This window comes from Artemia franciscana, chromosome 3, assembly GCF_032884065.1.
Source record: "Artemia franciscana chromosome 3, ASM3288406v1, whole genome shotgun sequence".
In the NCBI taxonomy this organism is placed as follows: domain Eukaryota; kingdom Metazoa; phylum Arthropoda; class Branchiopoda; order Anostraca; family Artemiidae; genus Artemia; species Artemia franciscana.
Window position 1 is genome coordinate 6,335,040 of NC_088865.1, and position 19,783 is coordinate 6,354,822.

General features: G+C 35.8%; 1 protein-coding gene across 1 annotated transcript in view; it reads left to right on the plus strand.

Moving 5' to 3' along the window:
• LOC136024810 (rhotekin-2-like) overlaps window positions 1-19,783 on the plus strand; it is an 83,731-nt gene that overhangs the window by 18,719 nt on the left and 45,229 nt on the right. The window lies entirely within an intron of this gene.

Genomic DNA, 19,783 nt, shown 5'->3' on the forward strand with positions numbered 1-19,783 from the left:
ATGAAATATGGCAGGGGTATCAGGAAGCAGACCCGATTAATTTAGAAATTGTTCTTTTCACGATTCGACTATCTGGGGAGGAGTGGGGGCCGGTTAATTTGGAAAAAATGAACTATTTTTTAACTTACGAATGGGTGATGGGATCTTAATGAAATTTGATGCTTCGAAGGATATCGTGTCTCAGAGCTCTTATTTCAAATCACGACCGTATCCGGTTACATTCGGGGGAATTGGGGATGGGAGCCTAAAATCTTGGAAAACTCTTAGAGCCGAGGGATCGGGATGAAACTTGGTGGGAAAAATAATCACAAGTCCTAGATACACAATTGGCATAACCGGAACGGATCCGCTCTCTTTGGGGGAGTGGGGTGGGGGGTTGTTAATTCTGAAAAATTTGAAAAAATGAGGTATTTTTAACTTACGAAGGAGTAATCAGAACTTAATGAAATTGGATGTTTGGAAGGAAATCGTGTCTCAGAGCTCTTATTTTCAATCCCGACCAGATCCAATGACATTAGGGGCAGTTGGGGGGGGGGCAACCTAAAATTTTGAAAAACGCTTAGAGTGGAAGGATCAGGATGAAACCTGGTGGGGAAAATAAGCACAAATCCTAGATACGTGATTGACATAACCGGAACGGATCCGTTCTTTTTGGGGGAGTTGAGGGGGAAGGGTAAATTCTAAAACATTGAAAAATGTGATATTTTTGACTTTCGAAGAAATGACCGAATCCTTATGAAATTTCATATTTAGAAGGACCTCGTAACTCAGATCTCTTATTTAAGTCCCAACCGGATCTATTGTCATTGGGGGGAGGCAGAAATCTTGGAAAACGTTTAAAGCGGAGAGTTCAGGATGAAACTTGGTGGGAAGAATAAGCACAAGTCCAAGATAAGTGACTGACATAACCGGATCGTATCCGCTCTCTTTGGTGGAGTTGGGGGGGGGGTAATCAGGAAAAATGAAAAAAAATGAGGTATTTGTAACTTACCAACGGTTGATCACATCTTAGTGAAATTTGACATTTAGAAGGATCTTGTGCTTTAGAACTCTCATTTTAAATCCCGACTAGATCCAGTGACACTGGGGGAGTTGGAGGTGGAAACCGGAGATCTTGGAAAACGCTTAGAATGGAGAGATCGGGATGAAACTTGATGGGAAGAATAAGTCCAAGCTATAGATTGGTGATTCACATAATTGGAACAGATTTGTTCTCTTTGGGGGAGCTGCGGGTTTTTAATTTGGAAAAATTAGAGAAATTGAGGTATTTTTAACGTAAGAAACGTTAACTTAACGAAATATAATATTTAGAAGGAACTTATGTCTCAGAGCTCTTATTTCAAATCCCAATCAGATCTGTTGAGATTGGGGGGGGGGAGTTCTAGCGGGAAATCAGAAATCTTGGAAAACACTTATAAATGTCGTAGATTCGTGATTGACGTAACCGGACTGTATCCGCTCTCTTTGGGGGAGTTAGGGGGTCGGATTCAGTGCTTGGTATACATAGAAAGGATGACCGTATAAACTTCAGAGGCTCATTGGATTGGTATTAAGAAGTTATAGTGCCCTCTTTAAGATTCAGAGTGATCGGAGGGTGGATATCACCCCACCTCATATTTTACCAAAAGCCATGTAATAGTGAGAGAAATTTTGAGATGGCCATTTGTTGTCGTATTAACTTCGAAAAGAGCTCATTCGATCACAAGTTAAAAGGGCTAGAGCCCTTTTTAATATTCGAAAGTGATTGAATGACAATTAACCCCTCCTCCCACGCCAGCATTTCCCCAAATACATTCTATCAAAATTTGGAGATAGAAACTCTGTTTGATGTAATTGAAAGGCCGGAAAATTATGTCTTTGAGGACGATAACCCCCACAGCCCTCAGGGCAAGGGTTGTAAGTTGTGCCCTCGGGGCATGTAAGGTATATATATAAATGCTGATAGTATAAACTTCGGAGGAAGCTGATTGGATTAGTAATCAGAAGTTCTAGTACCCTTTTTAAGATTCAGAGTGATCGAAGGGTGGATACCCTGTCCCCACACACACACCTCGTATTTTCCCGAAATGCAAGTTATATAGATTTTAAAATGGTCATTTGTTGTCGTAGAAGCTTCGAAAAGACCTCATTCGATTGGAAATTGAAAGCGCAAGTGTCCTTGTTAATAGTCAAAAGTGATTTGAGGGTAACTATTCCCCCTCCCTTACCCACCATTTCCCCAAACACATCCAATCAAAACTTTGAGATAGCCATTTAGTTCAACGTAATTGAAAGGTACAGAAATTACGTTTTCGAGGATGACAACCCCCACAACCCTCTGGGCAAGGGTTGTAAGTTATGTCCTGGGGCATATAAGGTTTATACAGAAAGGGTGATCATATAAACTTCGGAGGGGGTTCATTGGATTGTTAATCAGAAGTTCTAGTGTCCTTTTTAAGATTGAGAGTGATAGAATCCTGGATACCCCCCCCCCTCGACTGCTTGGAGGGGGCTTACTGAATCTCGTATTTTCCCAAAATGTATTGGATAGAAAGTTTGAGATAGTCATTTGTCGTCATAGAAACTTCTAAAAGGCTCATTTGATTAGACATTGAAAGGGTATTTTTAACAGTCAAAAGTTATTGAAGGGCAACAAGCCCCCCTCCCCCACGCCCATCAATTCTCAAAGCACATCCCATAAAAATTTTGAGATAGCCATTTTGTTCAGTGTAGTTGAATGGTCTGAGAATTATGTCTTTTAGGTTTTGAAGTTGGAAGTTTTAGTGTCCTTTTAAGCATTGTTCAAACGTCCAGTAATTGTGTTTTTGGGGATTTCAACCTCCCCACAGTCCTTCGGACAAGGGCTCTAAGTTATGCAATTTGTTCATTGTTTACACACAGTATATGTTATTGAGAAAGGTATGCATGTTTGAACTTTTAATTTCCAAAAAGACGAAGGGTAGTCAGGTGGGCCTTTCAGAGAATTTGAGGGTAGTTGTGAGCTTAATCAAAACACGGTATGTGTTAACGGATTTTGAAAAGTGTACACCACAGGAATAACTGAGTATATTAATTTCGGAAATCCAGGAAATGATAATTGAGATGGTCAAAAAGCCATTGTTTGCAAGTTGCCAATACTACTACCACTACTACTACCACGCTACTCCATTTACACTATTAAGGGGAAATTTGAACCAAATCAAAAGCCACAATATGCATGAACATTGTCAAAATAGCGTATCTCAAGAATTGATTTGGGTATTAAGTTGAAACTTCCGGAGAATACTCAAAGGGGAAGATCATCTCTCCAAAAAGCAATATTTGCACACTACTGTTAATACTACCGTTGCTTCTACGTTTACTTCTACTTCTACTACTTCTTTTGCAACTACTTTCATAGAGCATTGAGATTAGCTTAGGCAACTGCGATTAATGATACAGCTACTACTACTACTCCTACTACTACTGTTATTGAAACTAAGGATATTAAGGCGAAAAATTTCGGATATGTAGGAACTGTATGGAACTAAGTCGAGACGCACCATGCCCACACAGCTTGTCAAGCAGACGTATCATTAAAGCTTCAGGAATAGTTGATGGTATGTATTGAGTTGAAACTTTCAGCGTGTGTTGAAGGGGATGTTAAAGAAACCAAAGGTGCTATACGCATACTGCTACTACTGCTGCTACAACTATTGCTACTGTGCAAGCTAAGGGTATTAAGGTGAAGCTTTTGTGGAATATTTAGGAACATGTTGAACTAAATTAAAAGAAACTATGAGCATGTGGACTTTCAAAAGGTGACAAAGCAATATCCGAAGAACAACTTATATTATTAATTTAGACCTTTAAGGTTAAATTGTGGGGGATCTTGAACTAGCTAGAAGGCACTATGTACAATCTTAGTACTACCACTACAATTACAGTAACAGTTACAGTAACTAATGACGCTAAGGGTATTCAGGTGAAACTTAGGGAACGATTAGGAGGAGTTTCAATTAAACGAAGAAATTGTATACATGCAGGTTTTCAAAAGAGCATATAGGCAATATCGTAGGTAGCACCATTCTATAATTACTAGAAATATAGGAGCTAATTCGATTCAAAATTAAAGGTCTAGTGCCCTTTTTAAAAGTAAAAAGTTGTGAAATTAGCCCATTATGCCTTAAACTCAATGTTGCTTCAAATTAAACTAAAAAGTATTGTGTTTATGGTAGCAAATAAGATACTTCAACAATATACTGAGGAGAAGTGGGGGTATTAAGTTAAAACGTTTGGGCTACTGCTGTTACTACTTCTGCTCTTACAATTTAAATAAATAAAAATAGTGTAAGTGTATCCAAGTTATCACAGAGTATAAATCGAATCTTTTAGGAATGATACTATGTTTTATTTAGATTGTAAATTGTAGAAAGAAATTCTGCAGCATACAAATACGAACCCAAACTATGGATTCTTATAGAAATTAAATTTATTTAATTTCTTTTTTTTTATTTAATTTCTGAACGTTTTTGAATTAATGCATGTTTGATTTTGGCTCGTCACACATAAATCATTAAAATGAAATTTGTATATTAATTCTTTTTTTTTGACTAAATGGCTTTCTCTTAGTTTTGATCAGACGATTTTGAGAAATAAGGGGTGGGCAAGGAGGCCTAGTTGGCCTCCAATTTTTCGGTTACTTAAAAAGGCAACTAGAACTTTTAATTTTTAAGGAACATTTTTATTAATAAAAAATATACGTAACTTAAGAATTAACTTACGTAACAATCTTCTATATTCCTATATTTTTATTATGTACATGAGGGGTTTGTCTCCTCGTTAATACCTCGCTCTTTACACTAAATCGTAAGTTTTTGTCCCAACTTTGTAAGTTTTGTCATTGTCGATAAATATCGACATATATATCTATATATATATATCGACAAGAGTAGGGCTGATAACCCCCATACCTTGTCGAGACCAGAACATAATTTGTGCTTTACTGAACACAAAATACTTTTTAAATCTTTTCGCTTTTTTTTACTTTCATAAATAAAAAATCATCAAAACTTTAAATGAATAAATATCAGTATATGTCAATTAAACTGACGATCCACGGTAATTTGTTTTTTGTTTTTTCTTGTATTAACCAATTGATTGCATTTGTTGCGAATGTTCTTAATAAAGCACTTGTCAAACTTTAATGTTTTCTTGAGGGAACCCTTCCCCCCTCCCCTGAATATTCCTCTCCCAAGGAAAATTCCCCCAGGAAAATCCACCTCACCGTGGTAAAATCCCCTCCCCCCTGTGAAAACTCCTGTACACGTAAAACTGAGAAGCCAAAGAGAAAGTACAAAACCAGTATCTCTTTTATTTTGGCATAATACCCAATATTTTTTTGGGTTAGACTACACGTCTTTTCAATAAAAAACAAAACAAAAAAACATGACTATCAGATGTCCCACAGGGGACAAAAGAACCAGACGTCAAAAACTGTTTTAGGACAGGGACTGGTTGGCTTCTAATACTTTTGACTTATAAAGAAGGACTAGAACTCTCAATTTCTGATTTAATGAGCGTCATACGAAGTTTCTACGACCATGAGGCGGAGGTGATGGTGTGAAAGGGGAAAGCCCTCTTCCTATACGGAATAAATTCTGCTCATTTTAGGGTTTAAGGTTACTCTTTACTTTCACCATAACAGCGTAGACCAGAAATATTCTAGAAATCAACAGGGCTAAGTATCAGTTTCTATCTCCCCCTCCTGCCCCTTCCTTAGAATAAATTTTGTATTTAACTGAAGGATCGATGAGAGTTAGAATGTTTTGGTATTAAAACTCATCTTTTGAGGCATCTGCCCCCTCCCTAACAACAAAACAATTGTAGAGGAATTAAGCTCCCGTCTGCAAACGTCTGGAACTGAGAAGTTTTTGCCAATGAATAAACATGGAAAAAAAGTGAATTTTCCTAAGAAGGTGAAATTTTTTCCGAAAAATATCCAAGAGCCTTCCACAGCTAACTACGTATGTATATAGATTAAATAAAACTTTACTATATATATTTTTTAGTAATATTTAACAATATTTACATTATTTAATATAAATGAAACAATAAAATGAGATCTTTAAAATTGAAATTGAAAATTGAAACACTCTCAAGTGTGTTGTTTTTATGATGGAAATGTAGCGTAGTCTTCGTCATTGTTTAAGGATTGTTGACGTATGTTTTTTTTCTAGGGATGATCGTATCAAACCAGGGGACCTAGAAGAGTGGGAGAGAGGTTATTCGACAAGCATTAAAAGTTTAAGTGCCCTTTTCAGTTACCAAGAAACATGGAGGGCAACTAGCCCCCTTTCTCTGTCCCTCTTTTCATCAAAGGCATCCGAATGAAATTCAGAGATAGATAAATATGCCTCTGGGGATGGCAAGACCCCCACAGCCGTTAGGGAAGGGGCTGTAAGTTCTGCAGTTTGTCCATTACACCTTTATTATTGGTGATGGGGGTTTGGGTCAATAGTATCAATCTTATTGCTACAGTCTTTTTTCTATGTAGTATAAATATCGTATTCACAAGCCCATCGGCACAGAGGGGAAAAAGTGGGGCAAGACATCATGGGACTTGCCAGGAAGTTCTTTTATGGGGTGACAAGTACTACCAGGAGCTTTGTTTTCATCGATTTAAAATGGTTATTTTCCTCTTTTCGTATATAAAATGTTTAAATGTATTTAGGCACACGTATACAATGTATTTCAACATGAGAAAACACTATTGTGGAGATAGTAGTGAACTTGAAAAAAAAATGTTTGAGGTTCAACCCAAATTGTATTGTCTGTAATGTTTATCAATAACAAAATTTGAATTTCAACACCTGAAAATCGTCGAATTGAATATTAAAGACCTTATTGGGATGCCCTGATCATTATTGAATTTCCAATTTGTTGACAAACAAAAATGTTCGATTCCCATACCCGGATTAAATTTTCCATTTGTTGACAAAACAAAATGCTGGATTTTATTATCCTTATTGAATTTCCGATTTGTTTGCTATCCTGTTCTTTAATTGGATTTCCTTCACTATTGTCGTTTAATTTATTAGGTCTATAATCCAATTTCTCGGTTTTATTATTTGGCTTCTCCTGGTTTTGAACCATCAACCATATTTTTTACTGGATTTCCGTCGCTAGCGTTGTTCAATCTCCTAAACCAATAGTTTAGTGTCCAGTTTTCTTTATTCCCTCTCTAGTTTCAGAATCATCAGTAAATATCAAATAAATACTCATTTAGTTTACATAAACAGAAAATTACGGTGAAAAATTTCTTCCAGATAGTATGACACCTCTTGACGCCTTTACTTTTTCGTGATAGAAATCAGCAGTTCGACGGAGGTCTGTCGACAGAACAGACCTCCGTCAAAAATACTTTCACATTATGAAAAACAGTGCGACACGTGAAGCTGAAATAAAGACGAAATGAAATCGATGCACAAATAAAAGAGAGCCTCCCCTCCCCCTTTTTTAGAAGTCCAGGACTGAGCGGTTGCAATATTTATGCCACGAGCCCTGTATTTTCTGAATATCTTTAACTTACCAACCAGATTGTATTAAAATCAATTTTTGAGTCAAACTTAGAGCGAACTGAAATAACTAAACACAGGAGTTAGGCTACTGCAATTAAAAGGAAATAAAATCCCTATAAGAATTGATATAGCTGGATTAATCTAATGAAAATAAACTGACAGATTAATATATGGTTATATTAATTCCTGGAAATCACAGTACCTCAAAATCAAATTTAGCATGTTTTATATTGTTTTTTTTTTAGCGTGAAGACCACTGCACCACGACCCGACTATATTTCAATACAAAAATTAAAATAAAACATTTTATATATACTTCGTTTATACGCAGTTTACTCATTTTATTCTCGGTTTATTCATTTTAAACATACGCAAATGAAGCAATCATCCTTTGAAGGTTTACGAGTGCTTTTAGTTTTTGGTTCAGCCGAGCTTTTGATTTAAAACAAATTTTTAGATTACGGTCATACTCGAAAGAACTCCCCTGGGAGAATGTTTCGAAGATTATGTACGAATGACAGCGGTATAAAATACGATTGCCAGGTTTTTGGCAGAACGTGTTGCCAAAACTGGCCTAATCACAAGCCCAAAGTAGCCCAAAAATATATAACACCTTTTATAACCCTATTATGCCCTATTATAGTGCTGTTATGGGTAAAACGAGGAAGAAATATAATCGGCATACCAGATAACCTACACATAAGTATAGGTCAAAAGGAAAATTGAGCTCTGTGAGCCAACAAAAGTAACAACCCCCTCCACCTATTCTGTTGTTAATTTGATTAGTGCTTCACTGAAAGAAAATATTTATATAAAAGCAAAAAGGCAAATTTACATTCACTAAGGCATGATTACTGGACCATTTGACTATGCTAAACAAAATGGCTATTTCAAAATTTTGATTGTACAATCTTGGGGAAAAGAAGGGTGGTTGCCCTCCTTTCTTTTTTGTCAATTAAAAAGAACAATATAACTTTGGTTTCCTGTTCGAATGAGCCCTGTCCCGATCTCCTAGGACCATTGGTTCGACACGATTACCCTTGGGAAAAAATAAAGAAATAAACGCGCACCTGCGATCTTTCTTCTAGCATAAAATGCAATCCAAATTTTTTCAGAAGGGAGTTTGAAACGTTTACCATTTTATATCATTTTAGTGGCCAGAAATGTCAATATGCTGGTTGAGAAAAAATAACTATGTAGCCGATTTCGAAGCTGGGCCCGGCAGTCGGCAGGTGGCAGACTTGTATATATTGATTCTCGTTTTAAGTAGCAACCTCAAAATGAGTCAGCTTTGTTCGGATACTCGGGAAAATGGGGGACCACCAGGGAACACATAGAACTTTGAAGGGTTTTATCATCTAACTGCATAATTCTTTGTTTTTCTCTCCATTTTTTACACGTTCAGATGCTCCCTTTCTCGCAAATTCTGGTAATCCTCATTGCTGCCTAACATTTAACCGCATGCTCCCTTGTTCTCCCTGTGTCATATCTTTTGGCCGCATATTTCTTTGATCTTCACTTTTGTTTTTGAGTAGTTTTATTCTTGCTGCCGCTTATCTTCGAAAAGTATATATATATATATATATATATATATATATATATATATATATATATATATATATATATATATATATATATATATATATTTATATATATATATATATATATATATATATATATATATATATATATATATATATATATATATATATATATATATATATATATATATATATATATATGTGTGTGTGTGTGTGTGTGTGTGTGTGTGTGTGTGTGTGTGTGTGTGTGTGTGTGTGTGTGTGTGTGTGTGTGTGTGTGTGTGTGTGTGTGTGTGTGTGTGTGTGTGTGTGTGTGTGTTTGTGTGTGTGTGTGTGTGTGTGCGTAAAGTTACAACCGTGCCTGCGGGAGGGGGGAACCGGGTTAGCTCCGCTGAGCTGAGGGAGGGGGCGCTGCGGCTAGAGTATTGTCCGCTCTGACCAAATTTCTAACTTTGATTTGGCTTTTTTTGCTTATATTTGAGTTTGGTTAGAAGCGCTGTAAATAATTTTCTCCGAACACTACCAATCCTATGAACAACTCTGTGTACAGTTACTGTCTGACTCCAAGATCATTCTCCGTGACTGAATTTTTTAAACTAAAAAAATTCACCCTGTCTGTTTTGCTTATTTTGTTGTGATTCCATAACATTTAGAATGCAAAGTTTCTTTACATTTTTCGATAATTTTTCAATCTGAGTTTGTAATAAGGATGAATTTCGTGTGTGTGGTATTTAGAAGCCAGAAGTGGATGCTCAGAAAAAAGATGTTTGGGTATTATGCGTATATATTATCTTTATTGGGGACGGTAAACGGTCTACATACTTTTATTTTCAAGGAATGGTGATGAAGATATAGGGTGAAGTACCCAAAAACTAGAAGGGGGTAACCACAATCTAAGACACATTATAATTATGTTGTGGTCCAAGACTCCAAAGAACGTAAATGACAAAATAGATATAACAAACATAATTTTTGGGGGTTTCCAGCGAATTAAATCTCTAGCCCAAAAGTAGCAAGATTTGAAAATTTTATAGCCCAATTGGTGGGAAATAGCCCAACCTGGAAACACAGGTATAAGAGAATAAAGACCTTATCACTCACCTTTCTTTATTCCTGACTCGTAAAATCTTATATATGTGACTCTGACGCGAGCATAGTATGCAGTGGCGTTATTTAATCAAAACCGGGAAGGGGGAATTAGAGCCAATTTTCTCAGGTCAAGTGAAATTGGCAGTGAAAAAATCAAAAATGAGCCATATAGTAGTACAAAAGTAAATGTGCACTAAAGAAAACTGATTTGTTTCTGTGGATGCTTGTATTATGAATGCTATCTTAGTTTTGGCAAAATTTTGAAGACGCTAAATTTCAGCTGGATGGGGAAACCTGGGATATGGGGAGGCCCTGTTACAAATTTCGCCCTTGTATGCATGGTTTGGCGTGGGTAAGATTTCATTCCTACAAACTGGAAATCCTCCTGTTGAATATCCACCCTCAAAATACCCTGATAGTTTTAACTTAATACCCTTTGCTGTTCTTGAGATGTTTCACTTACACCCTTTGGACAACCTAATGCACAAAATGATTTCTGACCTATTTCAACGTCATCCACAACATTCCTTGAAAATTTCAACTTAGATCCCTTAGTTGTTCGTGAGAAGCATCATCTTAATACGTTTAATTTTTTTTTAAATGTAGCAGACACACCAATTTTACAAGATACACATAGTGCATTTTGATGTAGTTCATTATACCTCTCAATGAGATTTTCAACTTAATACACTTAGTATTTCAAGAAATATTGCAATTTGATATACTTAGCCTTTCGAAGCAAAATAATTAACGAATTAATCCCTTTGCTAGGAATCCACGCCCTTGAATATTTGCTGAGTTTTGTTTCATTTTGTTCGTAAAGTCAGTTATTCTTCAATTTGAAAATCTCTTTCTAAGCGTATTTAAAATAAACTTATTCATAAGAAAATGTATTCTAAATGTGTTACAGTGCCCCAACTACTACTATTTTGGTGTCTGCCCTCCCCACTATGAAAAATTTTCAGTGGGCACCCTAGTATCCTTCATTATATTATTTGTAAATGAAAAGAATCTCAATAAAAGAAAGCAAGTTTTCTCAAATGATAGCAAATATCATAGTAAAAAATTGAAAGAAACAGAAATCATTCTTCATATGAGGGGAGCTTCCCGCTACCATCTTTCACTCTTTACGCTGAAGCTTAATTTTGCCTCTTGTGCTTGGGCTGTCGTTCTTACGAGAATTAAATAAAAAAGCAAGTTTTTTAAATGAAAGTAAGGAGCGATATTAAAACTTAAAACAAACAGAAATTACTCCGTATATGAAAGGGGCTTTTCCTTCTCAACGCCCCGCTCTTTACGCTAAAGTTTGACTCTTTCTCTTAAGTCTACATTTTAAAACAGTAAAAAACTTTAGCGTAAAGAGCGGGGCGTTGAGAAGGAAAAGCCCCTTTCATATACCGAGTAATTTCTGTTCGTTTTAAGTTTTAATATCGCTCCTTACTTTCATTTAAAAAACTTGTTTTTTTTCAAATATAAGTTTTTTTTTTAAAACAAGTTTTTTAAATGAAAGTAAGGAGCGATATTAAAACTTAAAACGAACAGAAATTACTCCGTATATGAAAGGGGCTTTTCCTTCTCAACGCCCCGCTCTTTACGCTAAAGTTTTACTCTTTCTCTTAACTCTACATTTTAAAACAGTAAAAAACTTTAGCGTAAAGAGCGGGGCGTTGAGAAGGAAAAGCCCCTTTCATATACGGAGTAATTTCTGTTCGTTTTAAGTTTTAATATCGCTCCTTACTTTCATTTAAAGAACTTTTTTTTATTTAATTTCTGAACGTTTTTGGATCAATGCATGTTTTGATTTTGGCTCTCCGCGGAGGAATGATTAAAACGAAATTTGTATATTTATTGTTTTTGGCTAAATGGCTTTCTCATAATTTTGATCGAATGATTTTGAGAAAAAAAGAGCGGGGGAGGAAGCCTAGTTGCCCTCCGATGTTTGGTTAATTAAAAAGGCAACTAGAACTTTTAATTTTTTACGAATCTTTAATAAGCAAAAGATATACGTAACTTATAAATTAGCTTACGTAAAGAACTTTTGTATTCTCATGTTTTTATTACATATATGAGGGGTTTCGCCCCCTCGTCAGTACCTCGCTCTTTACACTAAAGCTTAAATTTTGTCCCAATTCATTAAGAATGACCCCTGAATCACAAAAGCCGCAGAATAAATAGTTGAAATTACTAAAAATATTTTAGCGTAAAGAGGGAGGTATTAGGAGGAGGTGAGCCCCTCATATGGGTAATAAGTTCTGTTCGTTTTAAGTTTTAATTATGCTGCTTACTTCCAGCTGAAAAAAAACTTTTCCATATTTATTTTTTCATTGTTTTTTTTTAAGTAATGCTAGTAAATCCTGCGCTCCCTTCATGGAAATTTTATTTCCCCTTGTCAAATTCCTCGATGAAAAGTTCCCCCCAGCATATCCCCCTCTTCTCAACCCCTGCCTCCAACCAAGAAATCCTCCTGAAAACGCCTGTACACTTCCCAATAACCATTACCATATGTAAGCACGGGTCAAAGTTTTGAACTTGTAACCCCTCCCACGGGGACTGTGGGGGAGTAAGTCGTCCCCAAAGACATAGTTATAAGGTTTTTCGACTACGCTGAACAAAATGGCTATCTCAGAATTTTGATCCGTTGACTTTGGGAAAATAATTAGCGTGGGAGGGGGCCTAGGTGCCCTCCAATTTTTTTGGTCACTTAAAAAGGGCACTAGAACTTTTCATTTCCGTTAGAATGAGCCCTCTTGCAACATTCTAGGACAACTAGGTCGATACGATCTCCCCTGGGGGAAAAAACAAAACAAAAAAACAAACAAACAAATAAACCCGCATCCGTGATCTGCCTTCTGGCAAAAAATATAAAATTCCACATTTTTGTAGATAAGAGCTTGAAACTTCTACAGTAGGGTTCTCTGATACGCTGAATCTGATGTTGTGATTTTCGTTAAGATTCTGTGACTTTTAGGGGGTATTTCCCCCTATTTTCTAAAATAACGCAAATTTTCTCAGGCTCGTAAATTTTAATGGGTAAGACTAAACTTGATGAAACTTATATATTTAAAATCAGCATTAAAATGCGATTCTTTTGATGTAGCTATTGGTACCAAAAATCCATTTTTTAGAGTTTTGGTTACTATTGAGCCGGGTCGCTTCTTACTACAGTTCGTTACCACGAACTGTTTGATTGGGACACAGTCACTTTAGCTTAAAGAGCGGGGAGAGGAAGGGTGACTGAGGAGGGGACATCCCCCTCATATACGGAATAATTTGTGCTTCTTTTAAGTTTTAATATTGCTCTTTACTTTTGTTTCAGAATCAGTTTCATTTTATTTGTTGGTCAATCTAGAAGGAAATACAATATGATTCTGAAAACTACCGTAAAGAATTCTAAGACAGTAACTTGGGTATATAATTCCTAAAAGCACTTCACTTAATTTAGCTCAAATCTAATGATAGCCCAAATTATATATATTCACGAATTTTTTGAACCTTGATATACAAATAAAATACTACCGTTGGACTCCTTATTTTCTGCTAAGTTAAGCAAAACTTAAAACAAACAGAAATTATCCCGTATGTGTGGGAGGGCTACCCCCTCCTCAAAACATCAGTTTGTATGCTAAAGTTGGATTTTTTTTTTCACGATTCTTTAAAAAAACGACTGCTGAAACACAAGGGCCATTGAACTGGAATGCGAGACTTTTTTTTAAAATGCTGTAGCCTGTAACAACTCATTCAATAGCAACTGGTCGAAAAAGGGCCAGATCTTCAAAAGAGCCCTACAACTTTTCATTTTCCAATTGAATGAGCCCCCCTCCAGAGTCTATGCGACCACTCTTCCCACAAAAACCTTACATCCTAACAATGGGCCACTTGCATAGCTTACAGTTCTTGCCAAGGAACTGGAAGGGGAGTTGTCAAACCCAGAGGCATGGAATGCGACCTTTGGACTATTTTGAATAAAATGGCTATCTCAAAATTCTGATCTGATGTGTTTGAGGGCTAAACAGTGGGGTGGTGGTATAGCATTATAGCATAGCCCTATAACATTGCCACTGACTTAAAAGGTGGAAAGAAATTTCAGTTTCCCTTCTAATGAACATCTGGAATCATTTTGGGGGAATTTCTCGGGGGGACGCCTAGATCAATTCAATATGTATAGTGTGCCAAAACTTTAGCTTAAAACTGCATTTAAACTTTGGCGTAGATCTTCTCTCCTTGTTTTTACTGTGCAAATATTTCTGTGTTTGCCTTTATTATGCAAAACATTGGCTATTTCTCATCTATTGGGTACAATCTTTTCCTGATATCCAAGATAATCAATGAACCATCGTAAATCACGAACTGGTACTTCCGAAGACTCGCGAAAACCACATCAATGACAACATATTGCATCATTGTGCAACCCAAATTGCGTAGTGAGTAATTGTACTTAAAATTTTGCAACTTTTTTTCTCTTTTTTTTTTCTTAGGATGCTTGTGTGTTTTCCGAATCGTAAAAATGTAACAAAATGCATATAAAAAAATTACTTGATGCGTTTTTAAAGTGTTTTGTATCCCCCCGCCCCGAACAAAAATCTTTGATACGCTCTTGTTGGTGAGGGCTGATAATCCGTAAAACTCAAATTTATTTCCTACGAAACAGAAAAATAACTATTTTACTGTTAGACAGGAGCGTCACTTTATGGTAATGTGGGCTGGCGAATGTATTTTTAAAAATAAAGAGGGGCGGGTAGTTATGTTGTTATTTCGATTTATTTCAATGAAAATGCAGAAAAGAGTGTTTTCCGATGAAAATACAGGATAATTTATTTGCCAAAAATTGAAGGGACTGTTGTCCCCTCCACCCCAGTTTTCGTGCCTGCTTTTAAAATGTGTTAAACTCTCGAATAAGAAAAAAAAAAATTTGTATCTTAACCGTTGTGGCTAATATTCAATTAAGATTTCCAACCAAGCATAATAAAAATAAATCTAGGGTAATTGTATGATATACCCCCTACCTAATATTCTTCTAATGTGTTTTCCTGACGCTCAATCCTGACGCTCAAAGTATGATAAAATATAAATATACTACTTTAGAAACAAATTTGGTCTATAAATTTGCGAGTTACGGGGATCGGGGTAAAGTATAGCGGGTCTGCATGCCTAATTTGTTATAATAATAATTATCCATGTCTATAATAATCATCCATAAAATAATATAATAATAATAATTACCCATGTCTGCAAGTATCTGTATCCTCGTTACAATTGTACAATTCAATTAACTGAGTTAGAGTTAATCCCAACCCACATGTGCAGGTAGGTGTTTCGGTCCCTGGAATTAATGTCAGTTTTTTGGCCTCCCCGCCTCAACAACGTAAGTGGGCCTAACTTTTATGAAAATTATAACGTGAAATCCTTGTAATTGTATCGGTATATTATTTAAATGACACCCCCTGAAGATGCTGCTCCCAAGAACGAGTTTACCCCTTTACCCTCCTACCTACTTCACTTTTATAACCAAGGGCAACCCCGCGCTTTTAGATATGGTGTTTTATCCTCTATGTAGAAGATGTAAAGTTTTACTAAATTGAACTTTGTATAACATTTTAAAAAAGAAAAATATATTTTGCCTTTTTTTCTTGGCTTTGCCTTTCCCCCTCGATAAATTTTCAAAATACCGCCTGAGGTGCAAGACACCGGTAGACCGGGTGTTTAGCCTCCAGTTTAGAAGCTTGAAAATAAATGTTTACAAAAACGAACATTTTGTAAAATTTTGAAAAGAAAAACAGTTATAATCTGGTAAAAATATTTTCAAACTTCGGCCCCCTTCTCCCTTGAAAGTTTTTTAGAATGTTCCTTGAAGTACACGTCTCCATGATTAATAAAAATTTGACGGATGATTGTTACTGAATTGAATTTATTTTTATTTGTTTTAAGTTAATAATTAAGGTTTTTAAGATGGATTTGTAAAAGTCCAGCGCTTGTTAAAAATATAATGGTAATGATAAGTAAGCGAAGGAGATTTTTTTTTTATCTCTATTTTGTTTCCCATTTAATATTTCTTTATCGCCCACGCCTCTCTTCCTCTGCGCTTCACACCGGGTGTTTCGCATATGTCGGTGAATGAGCAAGTATTTTTACGTTCCACGATTTTTGGCAGTCTTGCGATTGTGTCATTGTTTTCAAGAACAGTCATTTTCATCTCAGTTAATGGTTTACTTCCAGCTACGAAAGATTAAGCAAAAAAAAAGTTGTTAAGTGTTTTTTTTTGGCCAAATTTGTCGCAGAAGAACCTTGATTTCTGCCTCTTGTAGGGAGTTATTACCGGAGGATTATACCTAGAGACAGTAAACAGAGGATTAATCTCGTGGTTGTTTTAACTTAAAAAAAAAACCTGACTCAATAGTTTTGAAGGGCTGTAAGTAGTTTTGTATCGTATCTAGGTTTTTTTACACGCGGGTTTGGATACTTTATATAATGTTACGTTAATATGTCCCAAAGCACGTAGATATAGCGCTTTCCTTTAAAATGAGCCCTTAGAAAGCTCTTCTATGCTGTTCCAGTGCCCTACTAGCCGTATAGAAAAAAAAAAGTAAAAAATAGGACGCATCAGCGCTACCCGTGTAAAAATAATAATAATAAAAAGTCCTTGTTGTTCAGCGGGTCGTTTCTTTGAGCCACGTTTATTTTTTAGGTGTACTTCTGAAAATTTCTCTTTGATGTTTTAAGTCTCACATTATATAAGATCATCAAAGGTCATTGCCCCTTAGAGGGGAAGGTAGTAGACTCGGGATGTCAAATTGGAATGGAAAGGATATTTGCTTCTATATACCCCCAGACATTGAAAAATCGCTTTGAAGGGTATTTTCAGTGATTTTTGTGTGTTTCCACTAGAAAACTCAAAAAAAAAATTGTCCCCTTCCTGATATTTTGAAAAATTCCCCCACCCCTTACATTTTGTGAATTTGTGCGACTGAATAGGGCTAGATACTTCAAAATATCTGCAAAAAGGTAATTAAGGCTCTGTGCCCGTTCCTGAAAGTTTCATTTGTAAAACTCAACTACATTGCATGATAGCAAAAATGAACCTATAAAAGAGAAAAATAGTGACTATGTAGTGATTGTGATTAGGATATGGCTGATGGAATTAAAACACAATATAGTTGGGCAGCCAAGGCCGTATTTAGGATGGGAGGTACCGAGTTTGAATGGCGCTCGAATTTTTCTCCGGTTCATAAAAGGTGACAAAAATTCAAATAAACAAATTTTTGATTCTTTATTAAAGTTTTTTGTTGTACACCCCCGAACAATTTTTTGTTGTACACTCCCGAAAAAAAAAACCGTACACCCGTGAACGTGGCCTTGTGGACAGCTCATCTGCAAACTTCTCAAACTCCCTTACGATACGTCCCATATTACGATAGCGTCGACCTGTATAAGATCACCAAAAATCATAGTTTCGTTATAACCTCCCCATAATTAACCATGCAGATTTTAATCACCGATACACCCATGGTTAGTCCTAGCTACGCCTATGCTTTCATAAGCCGTGAATTTAAAGAATCGTTATCCAATTTTAAAGAAACGTCCCGCCCTTTATGTGCATATAAATAAATTGCCTATAACACTTACCTTGGTTTAAGGTATTGAATTAGACAACGAATCAAGTTTTGTGTCTTTTTTAATGTTTTTTTTCTCTCTTTTTACTTACATTTTTCAAAAATAGTTTTTAATCTCTCGATCACTATGAGCCAGAGTTTGCTCTTTGCTAGGTCGCTGTGCATTCCACATCCATGAAAAGATACATATTCAGAATCCAGATTTTTTTGGGGGGTGGGGGTTCAGATCAAAATGTTTCTTCAAGCGAGACGTTTTACTCTATGCAGGGCTGTAGACACGATTTTTTTTTTTGGGGGGGGGTATAAAAACAAATTCAGACACTACTGGTGACAGTTTCATGAAACCTGAATACCTCTATCCCCAGCACAAAACGGGAGAAGTTAAGTAGCTTGTCTAAGATTTTTGAGAAAGTAGGCTAGGTGTCGGCTTTTAGTTTTTTGTCGTTTATTTGAATCTGTTATCCAAGCTCTACAGGTTATGACAAGACGGCCACAAAAACCAAAAAAGTTAATTATGTTTTTTCTGGAGTTAACAAGTGTAAGTCCTTGGACAAGTGATCCTGCGCGTTCCAGGTGGTTCGCCGACTAACATCTGACGTCGCGTGCATCTCTTGAAACGCATGGATTATTGTGTTGCGTAGCAACACTACTGTTTTCGTATTTTTTTTTTTTTTTTTTTTTTTTTTTTTTTTTTTTTTTTTTTTTTTTACCGTGATCAGCGACCTGTAGCTCCGAAGTGGTAAGAGTTAAAAATTAGAGATTTTTCAGAGGGAAGGGAAACGTGTAACAGAGTAAAAAAGTTCCAGAGAAGTTCCTAAAATTTCTAACAGTTTTCCATAAAAAAAAATAAAACGGTTTTTTTCTTAGAAACTGTGCGTTCGATGTTTGGCGTCAAGTTAAGACGACCCTAGCTTCGGAAATAAACTTGTTAGAAATACAGTTATGCTGAACTCATGTAGAACTCATTTGTCTCTTCGAGAACCGGAGCACAAAATTCCGTAGCTCTTACAGATTTCCCGGAAATAATTCCGGAAAAGTCCATCTCGTTCCGATTTTTTTTGGAATTTTCTCAAATTTTCGATTTTGATGTTTCTTATATTTTTATCGAGTAGTGCTATGAAAAGTATGCAAGAAGAAGTGAAGTGTTCTATATACCAAGTTGCTTCGTTCTCTAAGAAATAATTTCCGAAGTTTCGACGTTCTAGAGGTAACTTCTGTTCTGGACCAGCTAGAATTTTTTTTTCCAACGCGGTTCGACAGGTCTCGATCTCCTAAAAACTGGAGCTTACAATAGTTTCTCCGAAATAAAATTCCTTCTTTGGGTTTTTCTATTTGGAAGTTTTGTCATGCCCTCGGGGCAATTTAAATTTTTTGGTGAATTTGGTTTGTTTTATATTTTGCTAGTTTAGACCATCAAAAGTTAAGCAGAAAACTATAAGACGTTATTTCCGTATCTCTTTCAGATTTCCCGGAAATAGCAACTGTGTCCCGTAGGGCACAGTTGCACGTGTTGCTCCGCAACTGTGCCCTAAGGAACAGGGCACAGTTGCTGCAACACTTCCCGTTCCACAGGCAACGGAGGTCTAGTTAATCCTACTTGTTGGATAAGTAATCGGACTAGTAATTGAACGCAGTATTGTATAGCGTTGTATAGCAGATGCAAGTTTGAAGCAGTCAAATTGTGTTGTTTTATTTCATTGACTTCATTTCAATCTTCTATATATATATATACATATATATATATATATATATATATATATATATATATATATATATATATATATATATATATATATATATATATATATATATATATATGTATGTATATATATATATATATATATATATATATATATATATATAATATATATATATATATATATATATATATATAATCTTCTATATATATCCATTAGAAAATTCTATCAGGTATCCCCAGGGAAACTCCTGTAATTTTCTTAGAACATGAGAGGTCTTGTTACAAACCTTTTGCGTCATTGTCATTGAG